This window comes from Pteronotus mesoamericanus, unplaced genomic scaffold (genome assembly GCF_021234165.1).
Source record: "Pteronotus mesoamericanus isolate MK-2021 breed Mesoamerican mustached bat unplaced genomic scaffold, CSHL_Meso_final contig_75, whole genome shotgun sequence".
Taxonomy (NCBI): Eukaryota; Metazoa; Chordata; class Mammalia; order Chiroptera; family Mormoopidae; genus Pteronotus; species Pteronotus mesoamericanus.
The window spans coordinates 9315891-9336358 of NW_026555249.1; positions in this window are offsets into that span (position 1 = coordinate 9315891).

The window sequence follows — 20468 nt, forward strand, 5'->3', positions numbered from 1 at the left end:
AGAAGAATCATGCAACTTAATATCATACTATACTATAAGGCCATAGTAATACAGCATGGTCCTGGCATAAAATAGACACATAAATTAATGTAATATATTACAGAGACCAGAAATAAACCTATACCTTTATAGCCAATTAATATTCAACAGAGGAAGCAAAAACACATAATGGGCTAGAGATAGTTTATTAAATGAATGTGTGAGAAAATTGGACAGATAGTGCAGAAAAATGAAACTAGACCACCTCCTTATACCACACAGAAGAATAAATTCAAAATGGATCAAAGACTTAAATGTTAGGTCCCAAATCATGAAAATCCTAGAAGAAAACATAGGCAGCAAAATCTCAGACATTGCTTATAACAATGTTTTATCACATATATCTCCCCAAACAAGAGAAACAAAAGAAAAAAATAAACAAATGGGACTACATCAAACTAAAAGGTTTTTTTTCTCAGCAAAAGAAAACATCAACAAAATTAAAAGACAACCCACAGAATGGGAGAACACATTCACTGATGCATCTGGTAAGGGTTGACTATCCAAAATGAATAAAGAACTTATAAAACTCAACACCTGAAAAACAAACAATCCAATTAATAAGAAGCAAAGGACCTTCTCTTCTCCAAAGAGGACACACAGATGGCCAATAGACATGAAAAGATGTTCAGTGTCACTAATCATCAGAGAAATGAAAATTAAAACCACAATGAGATATCATCTCATATATGTCAGAATGGCTATCATCAATAAATCGACAAACAACAAGTGCTGGTGAGGATGTGGAGAAAGGGGAACACTTTTGCACTGTTGGTGGGAATGCAGGTTGATGCAGCCACTGTGGAAAGCAGTATGGAGATACCTCAAAATATTAAAAATGGATCAGTATTTTGACCCAGCGATCCCCCTTCTGGGAATAATGTGAAGGAACCAAAAACGCTAATTTGAAAGAACATTAAGCACTTGTACATTCATTGAAGTGTTATTTGTAATTTTCAAGATATTGAAGTAGCCCAATTGTCCATCAGTAGATGAGTAGATAAAGCAACTATGGGACATTTACACAATGGAATACTACTCAGCCATAAAAAAGAAGAAAAGTTTACCCTTTGCAATCAATAGTATATATGGACCTGGAGGACATTATGTTAAGTGAAATAAGCCAGTCAGAGGAAGACAAATACCATATGATTTCACTTATATGTGTAATATAATGAACACATATATGTAATATATATGAACACACAAATTGTACTGACCAGTAAAATAGAGATAGTCTCATAGAGAGCAGAGTGACAGCTAAGTGGGGGAGGGTAGGTGTGGAGGATTGAGCCAAAAAGAAAAAGGCTCATGGACACGGACAACAGTGTGGTGATTGTGCCGGGGGCGGGGGGTGGGGAGTGGGTATAGGGGGACTAAGTGGTAATGGAAAAAATACAACAACAACAAATAATAATAATAATAATAATAATTTAAAAAGAAGTTGTAAAATGTTAGGGAAAAATCTTCCTCCCACAATTCCAGTTAGCATAGGTCTCCTACATGTGGCTTGCTTCCTAGGAATTGCTTCTTTATATTAAAAATAAAAAAATCAGAGGCTTGAGGAGAGGGCAGCAAATTTAGTTGTTCTGTTACTTCTTCTTTAAAACGGGAAATACTTGGAGAGAAAATGTCCGTTATTTATATCCTACAGAATGTTGGTTTTTCAAGCTTTCCGGATCAGGCTTCCTGCCTCCAGGGCTGGGGACCTTCATTCCAGAAATCTGCACTGTCCCTCAGATCCAGAAGCCGTCTGTGGTGATGGCTGCGGGGAGGCCCAGTGGCCCTGAGAGATTCAGGCTCCTTCCCTCCTTGACTCCCAGGGCCCCAGGCAGCGTGTTTATTCAAGGCTTTGGCATTTCTGTTTGCTCCGCACATTTAGTCAGATGGAATCTTTAATGGCCACTCTGAACGCTCAGTGCCAACTTCAACGCTGGGCCCCAAAAGAGAGACACGGGGAAAAGAATAGAACTTGGTAGGGAGGAAGAAAACTTAAAGAAACTGCAACTAAAATTTTTTTCTTTTCATTTTATTCTTTCAGGAGTTGTTCTGTTTTCACGATGGCATCAAGAGAGGCATTTGTTGACTTAGGCTTGAGCCTTTGCACATTAAATTTTAAAGGACATAGAAAATCAAGTGGAGTAATAAAATTCACTGTAAACTTGCTCTGTCTCCAAAGCAGGAAAAAGGACTGGCACTGTCTAAGGGAGGCCCAAACTGACCAGGACAAAATAATAAGGCAGGGCTATTGCAAAAAGCAAGTTTACTATTGGGATGTATAAATAGACCTAAATCGGCAGTTCTCCAAGTGCGGTCTGATACCCACTGGTGGGCCTTCGGGATCCTCCAGGTGGCCTTTGGGATGGTCTCTTGTAATTTTAGCATTTAAATACAACCACATTGATACTTTCTTTGTAGTCTAGAATAAATCACTTTATAGCCCTCATTAATGTTTCCTTAAAAACAACGTGCCTCAATAATTTTGGTCAGGATATGTGGTTGGTCTAGGATGTTCTGTGCCGTATGGAAATGATCTGTGGGCCAGAAGAACATAAGAAGCCCTGGAATCACACTGACAGATGCTGTAAGTATAAGTGAACATTGATTGCACGCACACTATATGCTGGAGTTGTACCAGGTCGTCCTAGGAAAGGATTCATCCCTGGTTATTTATTGCGCAGTTCCAATTTATGATGAAAGGGAATGAGTTCTAGAAGGGTCAAGGATGTAAATGTTAATTCTTTTATTTTATAGTCTTCTGAATATTTCCCGTGTTTTTTATTTTTTCCCCAGGAAACATGCCATTTGTTTATTAATTGTAAAAATCTTCAGAAAATAGGCTATCTATAATAAATGGAATGTTTAGCCAGTATCAGGAACCATTCTCAAATCTTACATGTATTAACTTATTTATTTTAACTTTTAAAAATACTAAGTGTGGTGCTATTACTTTCCTCATTTTATAGTTGAGGAAACTGAGACATATGGACATTTCTAAGGGTCACACAATTAGTGAGAGATGGAGGCAGGGTTTAATCCAAAGATCTGACTCCAGAACCCCACACTGAATTGAGACACTGTACTGCTTGCTTCTTTAGGATTTTATATTTGCGAGAAAAAAAATTAGCAGTACAGAAATTGATAAAACACCTACAATAAAATATTAAAGTATACCAAACTCAGCATTGTGTTAAAAAATTCTGTTGCAGAGTAATTGGTAATAGGGAACAACTGATTTTACACTCTCACAGGGCTATTTGAACACAGGACTGCGTTGTCCAAAAGCTAACATCAAAATATCCCCCTGGTATGGTCACATCACAACACCTTGCTTTGGGGAGCACACTGCTCAGGCCCTATTTCACCGCTTGGACCTGAGCGGCATTTCAGCACCTCTGGGAGGCTTGGGGTAATGAACTGAGCACAGGCAGCCGTGAGAAGCAGGTGCGGCGGAAGTGCGGGCACAGCCTTGTAGAAAAGAGGCGGGCACATGGGGCAGAAGGGTGGCCAGGCACGGGCTGCCCCTGCCACACAGGTCAATGAGGCAGCAAGGCCTCGGGTCAAGAGCAAGGCTTCAGCAGGGGAGGCTGCTGCAGGAGCAGAGTCTCTCGCGTGGATTGCTCATTCCGTAGGGCTCTCCTCTCCCCACCTCCCGCAACCACTTCTCAGGCAGCAAGTAGCCCATATATGTCAGACTTCTACCTTAATATCTGGGAAAGGATTTTTAAGAGAAACCTTGGAACCTAGGAACATTGACTCATCTGTTTAAAGGAATTCCCTAGTGTACATATTCTCATTCACACATGAGTAACATGGGGTCAAGGAAAAGCTCTCATAATGTAGAAGGTTGTTTAAATAAGGGTGCTGTGGGGTTGACAAGCATTTGCAGAAATGAAAATTACTTTTACAAGTACCTCCTTTGATTCTTAATAAAAATTAAGAACATAGAGATTCTATAAATTAAAAGATTGAATATGAGATGATATGACAACAGACTTGGATTTGAAAGCAAAACTTTGATGGCTGGGAGGCAGCCAAATAAATAGGAAATTTTAAATGCTATAGGGAAAGAGTAAGAGAAAACCAAGCCATGATCATAAGGTTACATTTACATTAGAAGAACTAGCACAATGAAAACTGTAGGAAAATGGAGCGAGTTGGAAGACACCATTGAAAGTGTAATCCAGGATGAGAAGGAGCAAAGAAAGAAAAATTATTTCAGAAGAGATTAGGTATGAAAGACATAAAAAGAATCCCCAGATGTGAATGATTTGTGTCCCAGAAAAAATTAGAATAAATGAGAGGCAGTGATTACAAATATAGCAGAAAAAATATGCTGAAGATAAATCTGACCCTGTAGGTTGACTGTCTTATCCTGTTTCTGGTAAGATCAGTTCAGACATCAGCACTTGAAAAGGTTGCTTGTATTTCTGCTGCCCATGGTCCATTCCCCTCCTGGGATTCTCCTGAAACCAGGAAGACAAATTAGTAGGATGAAAGGAGTGGGAATCAAAAAAAAAAAATGGAAAGAGGAGAGCTCTCAGACTTGGCTTGTGCTGTTAATGCATACACATAGGTTTGTGGGTTTATTAATAACCTAAGCACAGGAATTAACAGGAACTTCCGTGCAGATAAAGGATGAGCCAGGGCCACATTCTCAGGGGCGGGGGGAGGGGAGTGTGTAATCCCGAGCCTGCTGCTGACTCAGTGCACAGCCATGTTTCCACTGATCTTTTCTTTGCCCCGCTTTCCTTACCTGTGGAACTGGAAGACAACGAATAACTGTCTAAACTACTGCAAAATAGTGTTATGAGCATGTGAATAAAACCACATCCATCAAAGTTTCCCACAAACATAGAGGTTCTCAGGCAAACGGACACCATCCCCACAAACCTAGTCACTGCACTGCACCCCTCCAGCTGAAGGAGCTACACACGCTGCTTGTCGGAGTCACTTGAGTGTCATAGCAAGATCCTGCTTTGCGGATAAAACAATCTTCATTTTTTTTAGAATATTGTTTTCTAAAACAATCTTCCTTTGTTAAGAAGAAGCATACGCTAAGCTAAGCAGTGGCATTTCCATGGTCCCTGGACACATCAGATAAAAATCATTAAACACACATGAATCGCGTGGAATAATAGAAACAATCACCATGGCGGAAAGTTATGATAGGATCCATGTCTCCTGCTTTGAAAATAAACTTGTCAGCTTTGCTTCATCATTTATTTTCCATAATGTTTCTACTTGGTTTGATCAGCATTCACATACCAGCAGGAGACTATTATCTCAGAATAAATAATAATATGTCCCTCAAGATACTCTCTTCCTTGTGCTTTACAGCTTTATACTTATTGTAGGAGCACTTCACAGAAAAACTCAGTACAAGAACAAAGAAATACTGTTACAGAGAATGTGTCTTTAGGCTATACTCAAATGTTTCCTAGAACATTTCTAGAAGAATCCCATAGAAACACAGCTGTAGGAAGAGAGGTAGACGTGCTGTTATCTTTCGGGGTTCCAGTACTACTGACTCTAGTACAAGGGTGTTTCCCATTGGAACCCCATATCTCCATAGCTTTATTAATTGTTTTAAAGAGCTTTGACTTTTGGGGCCATGACCAAGAAAGGGCAGGGGTTGCCCAGTCTCTGAAAGGAACCCTGATAACCAAGACCAGGACTGGGGCAAGGCTAGGGTGTCACTTGCCTTGGGAGCAAAATGTGCTGAAAAACTCAGCTATCAAAATAAATAATATTTAAATGCAACATCAAAAAGTGCGAAAACCCATGATAAAATCTGAATGAAATCACTGTATGAAAATTTCAAATAAAGACATGATAGGACATTTCATAGAGCTGAAATCAGGTTACCATGAACACAACATCTGTCCTAAAGGTGGGTGTGTGGGGAGGGGGCGTGGTAGGTAAAGTTAGGAAAGGACAGACCAAGGAGAGGGGGCTGAATAGAGCAGGAAAATAATTCTGATTGAGCAACAGTGAAGCGTGTGCACTTCAGAAACCGATGTGTATACCTCAGAAAATTTTTTCATCCTTAACTAGACAGAGCCACAGACCACTTACAAAGCAGTCTCTTTTCAAGCCTAGCATTTCAGCAGAGATGGAAAGGGTACCTAGCTTCCTCTGCCGTCAAAGCAATTTATTTGGACTTATTTGGAACCAGCAATGTTTCTTTGTGTCTGAGGGCCTGGGGTGGACATTTAAGTGGAGGTTAAGCCAGGAGGATAAGCATTTCTTCTAAAAGAAGGAACTACCCTTAGCCACCTTTTTTCAGTGCCTGATATGGCGACGCCAGCCAGTGAGCGTGGGTGGGGCCATGTCCTCTTGAGAGGGTACAGTGAGCCCTTCTGGGGTAGCTCGCTGCCCCCATGTGCGGGTGCTGGCTGTACCGCAGGCCATTTGGATAATGGATGCATGGCACACTGCCATAGACCAGCAGGTCAGCTGCCAGGACACCGTGGAGAAGCCATTCTCTCGCTCACTCCCACCCCACAAGAGTGATGGTTGCTCTGGGCATTCATTCCATCTCCTCTCAGCAAAGAGGAGAGAGTTTGAGAGGAATGCGATTAGTCAAAAAATACATTTCAAGCTGAGAAGTGAATAGATGATTCAACAGTCTTCCACATTCTTTCTACTGCCTGCTCAAAGGAAATGGCAAGGGTTTGTTTTTCTTCTCCTGTTAAATTCAAGCGTGGGTTATATGACTTTCTGGGTGGGCAGTTTATTCTTTGGTCCAGGTTCAGTTTTAGTTCATATTTTAGTACTGGAATACGTGTGTGTGCTTCTAAATTAACATCTATTCTAAATATCCACCCAGACCAAAAGGTTTAGGAGAAAGTCAGTAACTAGAGCCACTGAGATATGCAAATCACTTTTGCAGCAGGTGAAGGATGAGTGGTATAATTTGGAACTTGCAAAAGATGCATTAAATGAATAAAAAAACAAACCTATAAAGTTTTATAAATTCAAATCGGTCAACATGTCATTTGGCAAACTCATGGTTTAAAAATGGGGGCTTATAGATTGCAATATTCCCCAAACTGATCTGTATTTTCAAAGCAATCCCTACCAAAATCCCAGACAGCTTTGCAGAAGCTTACAAAGTGGTCATAAAATGCATACTGAAATACAGAGAAGCTACATAGCTAAAATCATCTTGAAAAGGAACAAAGTTAATGGACTCACATTTCCCAATTTTGAAACTTACTACAAAGCTTCAGCAGTCAAGACTGTGTGGGACTGGCAAAAAGATCAACATATAAACTCATGGAATAGAAGTGATAATCCAGAAATAAAACTTCACATTCAATTGATTTTTGATAAAAGTGCCAGACAATTCAATGGAAGAAAGACTAGTCTTTTCAACAAATGGAGCTGAGACAATTGGAAATCCACTTACAAAACAATGGATTCCTACCTCACACCATGTACAAAATTATAATGTGGACCAGTGATCTAAATGTCAGAGCTAAAACTACAAAACTCTTAGAAGAAAAGAGAGAAGTGAATCTTTTTGACTTGTGATTAAGCAATGGTTTCTTATAAACAATTCCCAAAATATAAACAACTTAAGAAAAAAAGATAAATTAGATTTTTTCAAAATTAAAAACTTTTCTGCTTAACTGCAAAAGAGAAGTGTAAACCACAGAAAGCATTCTCAAGTCCTCAAACAAAGAAATGAACCTTGAAGCAAAACACGCCTTTCCAACTAGAACAGAAGTATTTTAGGAGCGATACACTTCAGACCTGGTGACCCTTGGGAAGGCAGGTGCTGCCAGTCCCTGCTGCCATTTCAGAGTGCTTTGGCAGAGTCCGTCAGAGCTCGGAATGTTCCTTTCTTTGTATCCAGAGTGACCACCTCTAGGAGTCTTCTCTACCAAATTGCTCACAAAAATACACGAAGGTTAGTATACGAGGACATCTTTGAAAGGATCATTTATGATAACCAAAAAGTAAAAACAATCCAAAGCATATTAATGGGGAAGAGACTTAACAAATCACAGTACAGCCATCATTTATAGGATGGCATTTTCCTATTTCTATAGGAATAAAGTAAATTTGTATAATCTGACATGCACAGTTGTTCACAAAAACAAAGTGAAAAAAATCCATGATACATGACAATATGTACAGTGCCTTATTTTACGGTAAATATAAAATGAAACTATTGTGCTCATTATTTCTCAAGAGACACCTACATGTTATTAATTAATTAAATACTTGCTGCAACTTATCTTGGCTCATGCTAGAGCTCAGTGCCCAAATGAGAAACATCCCAAATAAAAATACATGGAATTAAAATATGTGCCCTATTCATGTTTGATTTGGGACATGTATTTGAAGGTACTGTTTGCTTATTTTACCTAGGATGTCTTCAAATATATATACCAAATTTGGTGAGTATTCACCCAGGCAATTTCTTGTGATGGAGCAGAAATATGATTCAAATTTATAGAGATGCATATACAATAGATTGGAAATATTGATATCAAATACTTTTCAGTGGCTACCTCTTAGAGCACAGATAGAAATAAAATAAATGAATGGGGCAAAAATTTTTTCTTTTGCTTTTTTCTCTTCCGTATTTGAATTTAATACTTTCATAATTAAAAGGTAAAGAAAATGTATTAAATAACACACAAATTAAAATAACTAAAAGGTAGAATGCAACTACATTTGAAATATAACACACTTTTTCCCAAAATAATGTCACCATGACCAGTGTGGTTCAGTTGGTTGGACGTCATTCCACAAAGCGAAAGGCTGCTGGTTTGATTCCCATTCAAGGTACATGCCTGGGTTGCAGGTTCGGCCTCCAGTCAGGTTGTATTCAAGAGGTAACCAATTGATGTTTCTCTCTCACATTGGTGTTTCTCTCCCTTTCTTTCTCCTTCCCTTTCCCGCTCTAAAAAAGTAATGTCGTTTGCTTTAAAAACTTTTTTGGCTAGCTCTTGCCACATAGCTTGGTTAGAATGTTGTCCCAATATGCCAAGGTCACACTTTCAATCCCAGGTCATGGCACATACAAGAATCAACCAATGAATGCATAAATAAGTGAGAAAATAAATCTCTTTCTCTCTCTCTCCTTCCCCTTCCTCTCTCTCTCTCTCTCTCTCTCTAAAATCAATAAATAAAAATGAAAAAATTTAAAAAAAATTACTTTTTTCCCTCTTTCTATTCCTGGAAATAGGAATGATTCCTGGAAATCATCCCCTTCCAGGAACCCAGGTTTCTCTCTATAGACTATAGATTTCTTTCTTCCTACTTAAGTAGTATTGATGCTGACTAGTTTACACATCTCATATTCAAAAGTCCCCCCACCCGTCTGGAAGTCTCTTACATGCCTTGTATTCTGTCTCTCTACCAGGATAAGATCTCATGGGGTTCAACTTTTATACTCACTTCTCATTATTCTGTTGGTTGGCCTGACTTTGTTTAAGATTACATGAAAAGATGTGCCAAATGGCGTGACCCATTATGAAGAGTCTGGAGTGTTCCAAGTGCTGAGACTTGCACCAAGTGTTTGCAGTATCACTTACTGTTTTATGTGTATGCTTGTCAAAAGCAATTAGTCCTGATTCAGCAAAATGCAATGCTTTCTAACAAATGATCAGGAGGGTAAACAACTCATTTACATGGGAGGTTTATATTTTCAGAAATGCCTCAAGGGATCCTTTCCAAGAGGCCAGAAAGGAATTCAGCGAAAAGGAAACAGCAGGAGGATCCTGTATTTCTCTGCAGTTCAGCAGTACTGGTTGCCAATACCAACATCACAACATTGCAGAGCTCAATTTTCCATATTTTGAAATTTCATACAGAGATTCCATCAAGCAAGCTGATCTGCTATCAAACCTGACTTTGTTAGTTGCCGGACTTTTTATTTCATGGCACCCAAACTAAGCTGCAAACGTTTTACATCCTGAGACTAAATCAGAAACGGTGGGGACTTGTATGAACTCAGTGGTCCTCAGATGTTGGCTTACATCAGAATTGCCTGGTGAGTCAGTTTCAGTGAGTCTGGGAGAGAGCCTGAAAATTTGCCTTTCTAGCAAGTTTTAGGTGATGCTGCTGTGATTCTAGGCATCCCACTTTAAAAAGCATGCTTCCAACTCTTTAGGCTACCAGAGCCACAATCCCTAACTAGATGCTGGAGTCTTCTTCTGGCTTGCAAATAATAAGGAAGCCAACCAAATACTAGTGACAGTCTTTGAATCGGATTATTCTAACAGAAACAGATGGTATATGTGGCTGCTGTTTTCCTACAAGAACGCTTCCGGGTGTTGGTGCTAATGCTGAGATGCATGTTGTTTTTTACAGGGGTGCTGATTATTTCAGCACATACAGCTTCTCTGACCTTTATTTGACACTGTTAAATGAAGGAGGGAGTGGAGATTCTGGGCTTAAATGTAGCCTTTATAATTTCATGACTCTCATGTTCCAAAACTGTGGCCTCCAACCCTGTGCCAGTCCTCACTGAAATTGCCCATGGTCCCCAGAGAGAGAGTATTGACAAGACGCAGATACTTCTCAGTCATTTCCTTAGGCTTCTCGTCAAACAGATCCCTTTTCGGTCTTAATGCCTTCATTAATTAAGGTCATTAATAATTCCATTATTAATTAGAAGTGAAAGCTATTATTACTACAGCATAAACTGGAGCTCTGCCAGGGAAACTGGGACCATATAAGTATCCAACTTAGTCAGCAAACCCGGCGTGCCAGATGCAGTGTTAACTGTTTTACATACACTTAAACGTTCTCTTTTACTATGTTTTATTGAAACGGCCAGGACTTTTATTTTATTACCAATTTAGTCAAATTGACTTTCAACTGAATCATACTCATTGGCACAGTTTTCCAGAAAGCTGAGGTTTGCCTTTTGAGAAGCCAAAGGCAACTTCAATTTTTGCTTAAAACATCAGTTAAACTGGGAGGAGCCTGGATGAGTCTTCTCTCCGTACATACACACTTAGGTTACAGGAGGAATACTAATTTGTCTGAGTTGGAAATTTGAGGAACCTTAAAATTAGAGCACATTAAATAAATTAATAATGACATTTAGTATTTATAAATGTTTTCATAGCATTTTAATAGGTTTTCGATCATTTCTGTATAAGCACAATTATCACTCCCATTTTCCAGTTAAGACAGACAGAACGTAAAGAGATAAAGGCGTTTCCGTAGGCCATAACATCGTTAGTTTTTAATAGAGGCAGAGACAGAGAGAGAGAGAGACAGAGGGAGAGCAAGTGCTAGGACTGCAGCCATTTCCCTCACTTCTACTTTATAGGTTTCGCATAATGGGAAGAACAGCCTCTATTCAAACACAGCTGCTTTGGATTCCAGCTCTTGTCCTTAATAAGCACATGACACTAAACAAATTATTTCAGCTCTCTAAGCCTGAGTTTAGCTATCTGTAAAGTGGGTCTATTGTATTCTTACTTCACACAGTCCTTGGAAAGATGAGAGCTAATTTCTGCAAAGCACTGAGTCCTTAAGTACTCAGAGAATATGGTTATTATTAGCACACACTGGGCGTTGGAATTATGAACTGTATGTCCGTGGGGCCAAGAAACATGCCGCCCTTGCTCCCTGTATCCCCAGAATCTAGCGTAGTGCCTGGCACGGAGGAGACGTTCGATGACTATGGGTTGAATGAATCAGTACAGCACAGATAGTAGCTGCTTATCATCTAATTAATGACATGGCTGGACGTAACCATCCTTACCCAGATTAAAAAATGCATGCTGGTCATTCCAGGGGCCTGGTCGTATCAGCTGGGATATAAAAACTGTGGGTCATGACAGAGATGATTTGCCATTGGCGATGCTCTCACCCAAAGACATAAAATAATAAATTGCAATTTTTACTCAGAAATCTGATTGAGAGGGAGGTACAAAAGCTTTCAGGGCAGGATTCTGAGTTTCTACGGAACCCCCAAAGAAATTCCCGATCCCGGGGTGGGAATGCACGGCCCCGGGTTAATTGACATGAAAGAGACCCTGTGTCAAGATTTCTCAAGTCCTGTCCCATAAGGGCAAGTCATGTCTTTAGCATGTGTACAATGTGTATATCCACACATAGAAGCACATAAAGTATTCAAAATAGTATATGGGAAGGAGACTCTCTCTAGGATAGATTTGGTGCCAGGTGCATAACCCCCGCTAAACTGGTAGCCAAAACTGATCAAGAATGAGGTCAAGAATGCCAGACAAGCCTGGGTTTGAAACGTCTTAGCTTTTTAACCTGAGCAGATTTCTAACCTTCCTGAGCCTCCAGGCTCTCATCCTTCAATTGGGGATAATAAGAGATTCTAGGCCCCTAACAGGGTCCTGGCTGTTACTATTACTATGTTGGCAGTTGGAAACATTCCTGAACATGCTACAGTGGTCAGGAAGGCCTGGGTAGAGCTCAGGTATAGTATATGCACGTGGATGGACAAAGTGGGGGTAGGTGAGTATCAAAATCAGAAATCAGTGCACACCAAGCCCATTGTCATTCATTTAACAATTTAACTTGAGGGTAACGCTGAAGGTATCAGTGGAAACAGCCATAGTTACTGAACTTGGTAGGTTGGTATTATCTAGTTTTTCACTGTTTTGCAAAATCAGGATGGGTTTGAAACACATAGTTCCTTACATATCTTTGCAATGACAGCATTAAAAAAAATGCCAGAAAACATTCAGAAATAATCCTCCTGTTGGGATCTGCAGACCGAGTTTACCGTCACCATCCCTCTCACTGATGATGTTGCAACTTTGTGGTTTTTTTTCACATTCCCTATCTTGACCACAGACAAACTCAGAGTGTATCAGTGCTGGTCCTCTCGCTTCCAGGCATCTAATAATCCCAACATGGCATTCTGTCCCCTTACCCAATAGGTAGGAAAAGTGGGCTATTCACCTGACCCACATATAGCTGTTATGAATGGGTGTATCAGTTCTGTCATAGATTTTGAAATTAAAAAAAAAAAAGGAAAGAAAAAGAATGCCTGGAGAGGCCGATCCTTGTTTCAAAGGGACTAATATTTAATGATGGACTTTTAGGCTCTGTAGTACATGCAATGAACATGCACTAGGGTAGCAACAGAATATGAGTTGGGATAAAATATAGGATGATGTCTTCTCATCCCTCCTATAGACCCTCATTTCTATGTCTCTGTCATCCTCTATTCTAGATTCAACTATTGGGGATGAGAATTTACAGATGCATGGGGTTTGGAATGGTTGTACGGAAAAACATATTTAAGAAACACTGATTTATGCAATTGTTCAATCCAATGTATTAAAAAAAGAATTGGTTAGAGCACAGGGAGGAACATTGAACATGTTTGTGAGGAATTTCTGTGCAGATTCTAACAAGTAAATGACAACACACTTCGCTCCAAAACAGACAATATGAATTAAGATCCCCAAATAGTCATTTTCTTAACCATTAGAAGTGGCCAGATGTCTTTAGCCTAGCAGGTCCTCAATTGCTAGGCAGAGTTTTCAAGAGAATTGATGTACTATATAATAATATATTCGGTGAAGGCAGAAACATTGGAAAGTATCCAGACATGTAATATGAAAAATAGAGACATTTATTGAAGAAGAGACAGAAATACAAGAAACGTTGTACCTAGGACAATGACATCTCAGTCCCCTTCAATATAGGCACCTTGGGACCTCACACAATTCTCCCAATCATAATCAGCTGTCCTGTCATTCTTTCCTCAATTTCATCAACAGTCTGAAATCTCTTCCCTTTCAAAAGTAATTTTAGTTTTAGGAAAAGTCAGAAGTTGCAGGGGCTGAGTCGCCTGGGTGATTTGATGCTTTGTAAAAAACTGCACGAGATGTGATACATGAGTGGGTGCGTTGTCATGATGAAGCTGCCAGTCACCAGTTGCCCATAGCTGTGGCCTTCTGAATCGGCCAGATAGTTTCCACAGAGGAATGTTCAAGCTTAACATAAAATCTGATGCAGACTCATTGCTCTACTCATTCAGTCATTTTGAATGCGATGGCCACACAGTACACACACTCACTCTTATAGCATCTACCATCTCCACTGACTAGTACAGCGAAGTCATCGTTGTTCATGCATGTGCATTCCAGTCCACTCTTGGCTTCTAGGTTACACTGATGTCGCACAAACTGCTCTTGTTATATTAACAATGGCTGGTCTTTTTCTGGACAGACCTCGTATCTTGTTACCTGTGGCATCTGTGATCCTGGACACGGTGCCTGACATATAGTGCTCAGTAAAGGTTTGCTCAATAAATGTATGAACAAATGCATTCCACAAACTATGCTAGTTATGATGCTTATATTGACAGAGAGTGGTGGATATTGAAATGTGTTGCTCATGTCAACTGTTGTAGAAAGTGCAATGACTGAGGATCTCAGGTGCTGCTTTCTGAATCCACCATCAGTTTGTGCTGAGGTCAGGTTACCGGTAGACAGCTTGTCTGGAGTGCCAGCGAACCTCCCCCATTGGCCAAGATGACAGCAGGGGAAGGTTCTTACACTGAGTGTGAGAAGCTAGCAAGATAATTGGATAGGAAACATTCCTCCCCTCTTTCTGGTACCAGGTTGGGGTTGGGAATCAGAAGACGGTAGATACATGTGTCATAGATGTCCATGTGGTCCAGGCAGAGGTGCTAGACCAAAGAAGCCTGTCAGTCTAGCCTGATGCATGGGAAAGTTTGGAAGTTGATTGGTCATCTTAGGAAAACACCTTGTCTACCCCACACCCAAGCTAACGTAATCCCCGGGGAACAAAGAAACCCTCTCTTGCTTGTGGCTAGCTTGCTGGTGGCATGGCCTCATGTGGTACACTCCCCTCTTCTCTCCATGGGCCTTTGCACTACGGGGCCCATGGCCTAAAGAAAGGAGTCTCTCTCTCCCTCTACCTTGCCCGCCTGGTCGTACACCTGCCCGTGTGTTCACGCACTCTTCTGCGTGGGAGCGTGTGTGACCATGGGGCCTCACCCGCAGCATGGCCCATGGCCGTGCAGCCTCCACACACAGGCACCAGGAGGGAGCCTTAAATGAACAACAGCAGGGAACAAGTTAAGCTACTTAGATGGGGACTATGACTGCTTAGCAGCTGTTTGCAGGCTCCAAAGGACTGTACTTTAAATTGGAGCAGGAACTCTGGATACTGGCTTTTGTATTGGTTTTGCTGAGTGTAGCTGGATTTCTTTTCCATGGCAGAAAGAGGAGATGGGTTTTGAGATGGGAATTTACCATTCTCCCAGATTGTGCAGCATCTGAATAAAACCTTTTCCATTTTGTACCAGCACCTGCCTCATGAGTTTGGCTTTTGTGGTGACAGGCAACTGAACCTCCGTTTTTCTGTTTGGTTACAGTTACGCTTCCCTGGAGTTGCTCCTAGCCAGTGACCACGCACAGGGTGTGGAAGGGGTGGGAGAGATTCAGACAAGCCAGTTCCTGTGAGGCACAGGGCTTTCTAATAGGCCTGAGAGTTCCCTTTGGCTCTGCCAAACCTTCCATGGAATTACATGGCCATCTGCAACTCTTCTACCCAGTCTTCCTTTTTTCCCCCTCCCTCCTTCCACCAGCAGCAGACCTCTATGCCCATTTTAAAGCTCTCCTTGCCTTTCCCTGCTTCCTATCCCAGTCGATCTCTTGCATATCTGATTCTGTCTGGGCGACTACTTCTAAGCAATCCGGAAATAACACAGGTACATAGTGGCTAAGTCACCGAGGGACATGGAAAGTTCTCCTTAATGAGCAGTTTAAGTCTAACCTGTGTAAATTCAACCCTCCGATTTTCAAGACTAAAATTATTAAGTAAATACATTTTTATTAGATCAGAGTTCACATTTGTTTCACTCAAGTGTACTGAGTGACAACTTTCTTTTTAAAAAAATCCTCTCCCTCTACTGTTGTCAAAGGAAGGTCATATCAAATGAGAAAACTATTGATCTGAATATATATTGGGAAACAACAAATGCGTTCATGGACATCCACATTTCAGTTTTAAACAAAGGCCCCTCCACAATGGGTTAAAAATGTAGGGACAGAATTATTTACAAGTTTAGTTTATGCCTAATACTGCTTAATAGAATTCAATATCATCTGAAGCCCTGGGCATATGAAGCAAAGGTTATTTTTACAGTTCAGTACATCCCCTCTTTGGGTGATTTCTAACCTAATGACATTTTACATGTTTAATACGCTATAAAAATAAGAAAATATTTTAGAATTTGAATGCCTATATAATTCTGACACATGTCTAGTCTTATACAAACTAATAATTGTTGGCTTTGTATAGGACTTATATTCCCTATAGAATGCTTATTTCCAGATGATGTTTGTGCAATGCGGAGCTCAAGATATCTACTTTTGGATGGATCTGTGAAAAAATTCTTGACTATGACAGAGAAACAGATTCAAAAGGATATTTTAATATTTAGGTCAAGATGTCTTCAGCAGACACAACTCGTTACTAAAACTCAACAACGGAAATGCAAAAGATGATACTTGTATTTGAATTTCCAACACGCAGAGACTGCCATTAATCCAAGGGACTGCCCGCCAGGCCCAAGTCATTCCTGGGGATCTCTCAGCAGCCAGCAAGCACTGTCATGAACTGGAATAACATTTACTGGAACGGGATGGAGAGGCCGCCTTCCGGATGACTCGAGGGTGATTCACAGGAACGACTTATAAAATTTTCACAGGGTCTCAAACTCTTCCATGTTTTGAAAAGTGTATGATTTTCCACACACAGGGCAAAAGAGGGCAGAGTGGGGTGGAATATAGATAATTCCAGTTCATTGTTCCTGATGATTTCAATCAAGACTGAGTGCTTGCTTTTTAAAAAAATGTTTAATGTAGTCCAAAGCACAAAAGCAAACGCGATCCATCGGCTGTAAAAAATGATTAAGTGCTAGCTTTTGCAAAGGTAGTAACCACATGACTTCTACATTTTGATGGTTGAAAAAACAATGCGGGTTTCTTTTTCAAGCCTGTGTGTGCATGTGTGTGTGCGCGCACGTGCTGGGCTTGGTCAGGTTTGCTCTTGGTCTGGGTCCTGCACGGCTCTGGTTTCATTTCTTGGCAACAGTGGACAATTTGCCTTTTTATTCCACTTCGAAGCACTGCTGATAAAGCTGTTTAAAGGGCTCAGGTGCTGACAAACTGGGTGTTGTCGGTATCTGGGGTTACAGGAAGTCCTTCAAATCACAGCGCTGCTGTCACTGAACACACTGTAGCGAGGGAATGAACGTAAGTCTTTGTCCTCTGTCTTCGTCTTCCTGTCACAGGCAGTCCAAGCCCCTTCTGCAAAACCTGATCCAACAGTAATTCTGTCTGCTAGTGTTTTAGCAAATAGTTAGTGCTGTTACTCTAAATGATAAATAACAATCCTTTACATTTGCTTTTCCTTCAGATTTTACAAATTTAAGGTCTTATTTTTAAAATTACATGCTCCCCTGGCATACCGACCTCAGCACAAACACACACCCACACCCAGGCCACATAAGCCTGGAAAGGAAGTTAAGCAGGTCCTTATTATACTCACATCAGTAAGGAGTCTTAAATTTGTGTGTACATCAACATCATGGGATGAGGTGGGTGTTGTTAAAAATACAGACTCCCAGGTCCCTACTCCAAAAGCCCTAAGTTTGGATCTTTAGGAGTGGATATCTGTGTCTTATACATCAAAGTCCAAGGACTATTGATATATCAATTCTGTAACGTGATCCTCGAAGACTCTCAGCCGCTTTCTCTTACTCCCTCCCTCTCCCCTCTGCCTCAGGCTGTTTCCTGAGCTCAGCCTCAGCCCTGGTTCCTCCTGTTCCCCCGCAGCCCCTGCAGGGCATGCTTTGTAGTGGCCTCTGTTGTAAACACGTTCCTGCCCGTGGCTGGTGCTGCATCCACCCCTGTGACCAGAGCATGCATTTACTCTCCCACGGCTGTCAAAGCCACCATTGGTGACTCTTTCCCTGTAGAATCCGCGGCTCTCCACTCCACCCCCCCCCCCCCCGCAGCACGGATGTCCCACCAGGGAAAGGGCACACCGCTGTGCCCATGGGTCAGCTCTGCAAAGGGTCACCTCTTGTGATATAAAAAAATAGTGATCTGTTTCCCTTTTTATATAATGAGTTGTATTAGCTACCTTTCTAAAATTCTTTCTTACTCTGCAATCCTGTGCTTCTGGACAGCTACTGATTCTCTATCTTTGCACCATGCTGGATTTTCAAATTATCCGCCAGCAGCTGTTTCTGCTCTGATGATTTCTCAATCTGTCTCTTGGCCGCCGGTTTGGGAGGTATTCTGGCTCTTGGGACCGAACTCAGCAGAAATGGTATCTGGGGGTGTGGCTAGTCAGTTACAGGAGGTCAAAGAGAAGGACACATTAACCACAGATGGGAGGGAGGAGCCCAGGAAGGAGCCCAAATGGCAGAAGGGGTAACGAGAACATAGGTGGCGTGTGGGGGTCTGTTCTAGTGGAGGTATCTACAGATCTAACTCCAAACAGCAGAGCCCATTTCAGAACCGAAGGAACTTCAAGTATTAAAAACAAACACTGGGAGCGGGGTTTGCAAGAGGGATGTTTGGAGAGACGAGGCCCCTGGCAGGTATACCCAGGCCTAAACCCCCAAAGCTAAGCTTCTTGAGAACCAAAGGAATGTTAGGCATCGTAAACAAAATTTGAGGTGGCTGCAGGAGGGTATTAGGAAAAGCAACGCAAACTTAGAGCTGGCTGGCCATGACCTCGGATTCAGCCTTTCCCCTAAGGTGCCAGCTGTGGCTGCACCTTTCCCCACAGGCGAAAGGGTGGCAGCCCCTGTTCCCAGCCCACCAGGGCCTCGGACTAGTCTGGCCAAAGCATTCAGAGCAGCAGGTTTGGTCAGTGGGCAGCGTGTGTGATCAGGTGTGCTGTACTCCCAGTGTTTGGGACTCACGGAGTGGGGACTGAGATGGCTTGGACAGGTAGCAGCCATCTGCTTACTTCGGCCACATCTGCCTAGTCCCATGTCCCAGTTTTTACCCCCAGTTCTCTGGAACTTTGCCAGCTGACTTGGTTCAGGGTTTGTATTAGTTTACTAGGGCTGCCCTGACAATGTGTCATAAAACCAGTAGCTTGATAGAAATACGCTGTCTTCCTGTTCTGGGATGGAAGTCTGAGATGAAGGTGATTGGCTTCTTCTCTGGGTTGTGAGGGGAAAAAATATGCCCCATGACTTTCTTCTGGCTTCTGGTGGGGCGCTGGCGATCTTTGGTTGGCCTTGGCCTCTGCTATCTTACTCCAATCTCTGTCTACATTCACACAGCATATTCTCCTTGTCTGTGTGTCTGTGGCCGAACTTCCCCTTCTCAAAGGGATGCCAGTCTTACTGGATCAGGGGCCCACGCTACCCCAGTCCTCATTTCAACTGATTACACCTCCAAGGACCCTATTCTCAAAGAAGGCCACATTCTCACATACTGGGGATAAGACTTCAATTTATGAGTGGGGCGTGAGTGGTGGCCTAATTCAACCTGTGAGAGGGTTCTTGCCTTAATTTTTTACCAACCTATTTTTCTTATGTCTGCTTCTTCCAACCTGCATCCCTTGCTATTGATAGGAGTGGAGCTTTAAACCAGAGAGACCACTTGGAATCACAATCCTGATTACTGGTTGCTGGTCACCTGACTTCAGAAAGCACCTCAATCAGGAACCTGCTGCCACGGTCTGTCTGCCAGAGCTGATGCCCCTAAAAAGCAACACTGACCCAGTAAAAGGCTGGGTGGGTGCAGAAGTCTGGGACTGGCGCTTTGACCTGATTCCTCTCCCCTGTGTCGAGGCCCTTCCTGTGGACAGGCTCGTGTGCTCCGTCTTTCTTTGCTTTGCGACGCCTTGCCCACTTATCCGTACCTTCCTTTTCCAGGCAGCTCTGGGCAGGCAGTAGCTCAGAAAGCCTCAGGTTGACTACTCTAAGCAGTAACAGTACTTTCGCAGGGTAAATGCAGTTATAATTATACTAACAAATCATGTAGGTTAAAGCAATACTTTTGTGCTTTAGCATTCATAAACCAGTAGCAAGAAGGTTACCAAGAAGTCACATGTAGGCTGTAAGTACTTCAACCATGAATAACTTACAGGATATCTATTGGTAATACGACTTCAACCATACGATAAAGTATTAGGAAATAATCAGATATTTAAATATCTACTTTACCTGTACATTTAACTCTCTGGAATATTCCTGGACAAGCACCAATCATTCATTTGGCAAACCTTCTGTTTTGAGCGTTAACTCTGCACCAATTACTGCGTTAGATCTTGGGGTAGAGAGATGAGTGAGAGGTAGTTTCTGAAGTGAAGCTCATCTACACCCCCCCACCCCTTTCATAAGATTACTCAAAGGACAAAAATTTGACTCGATGACAGAAGATACTGAAATTGTTAAGTCCGGA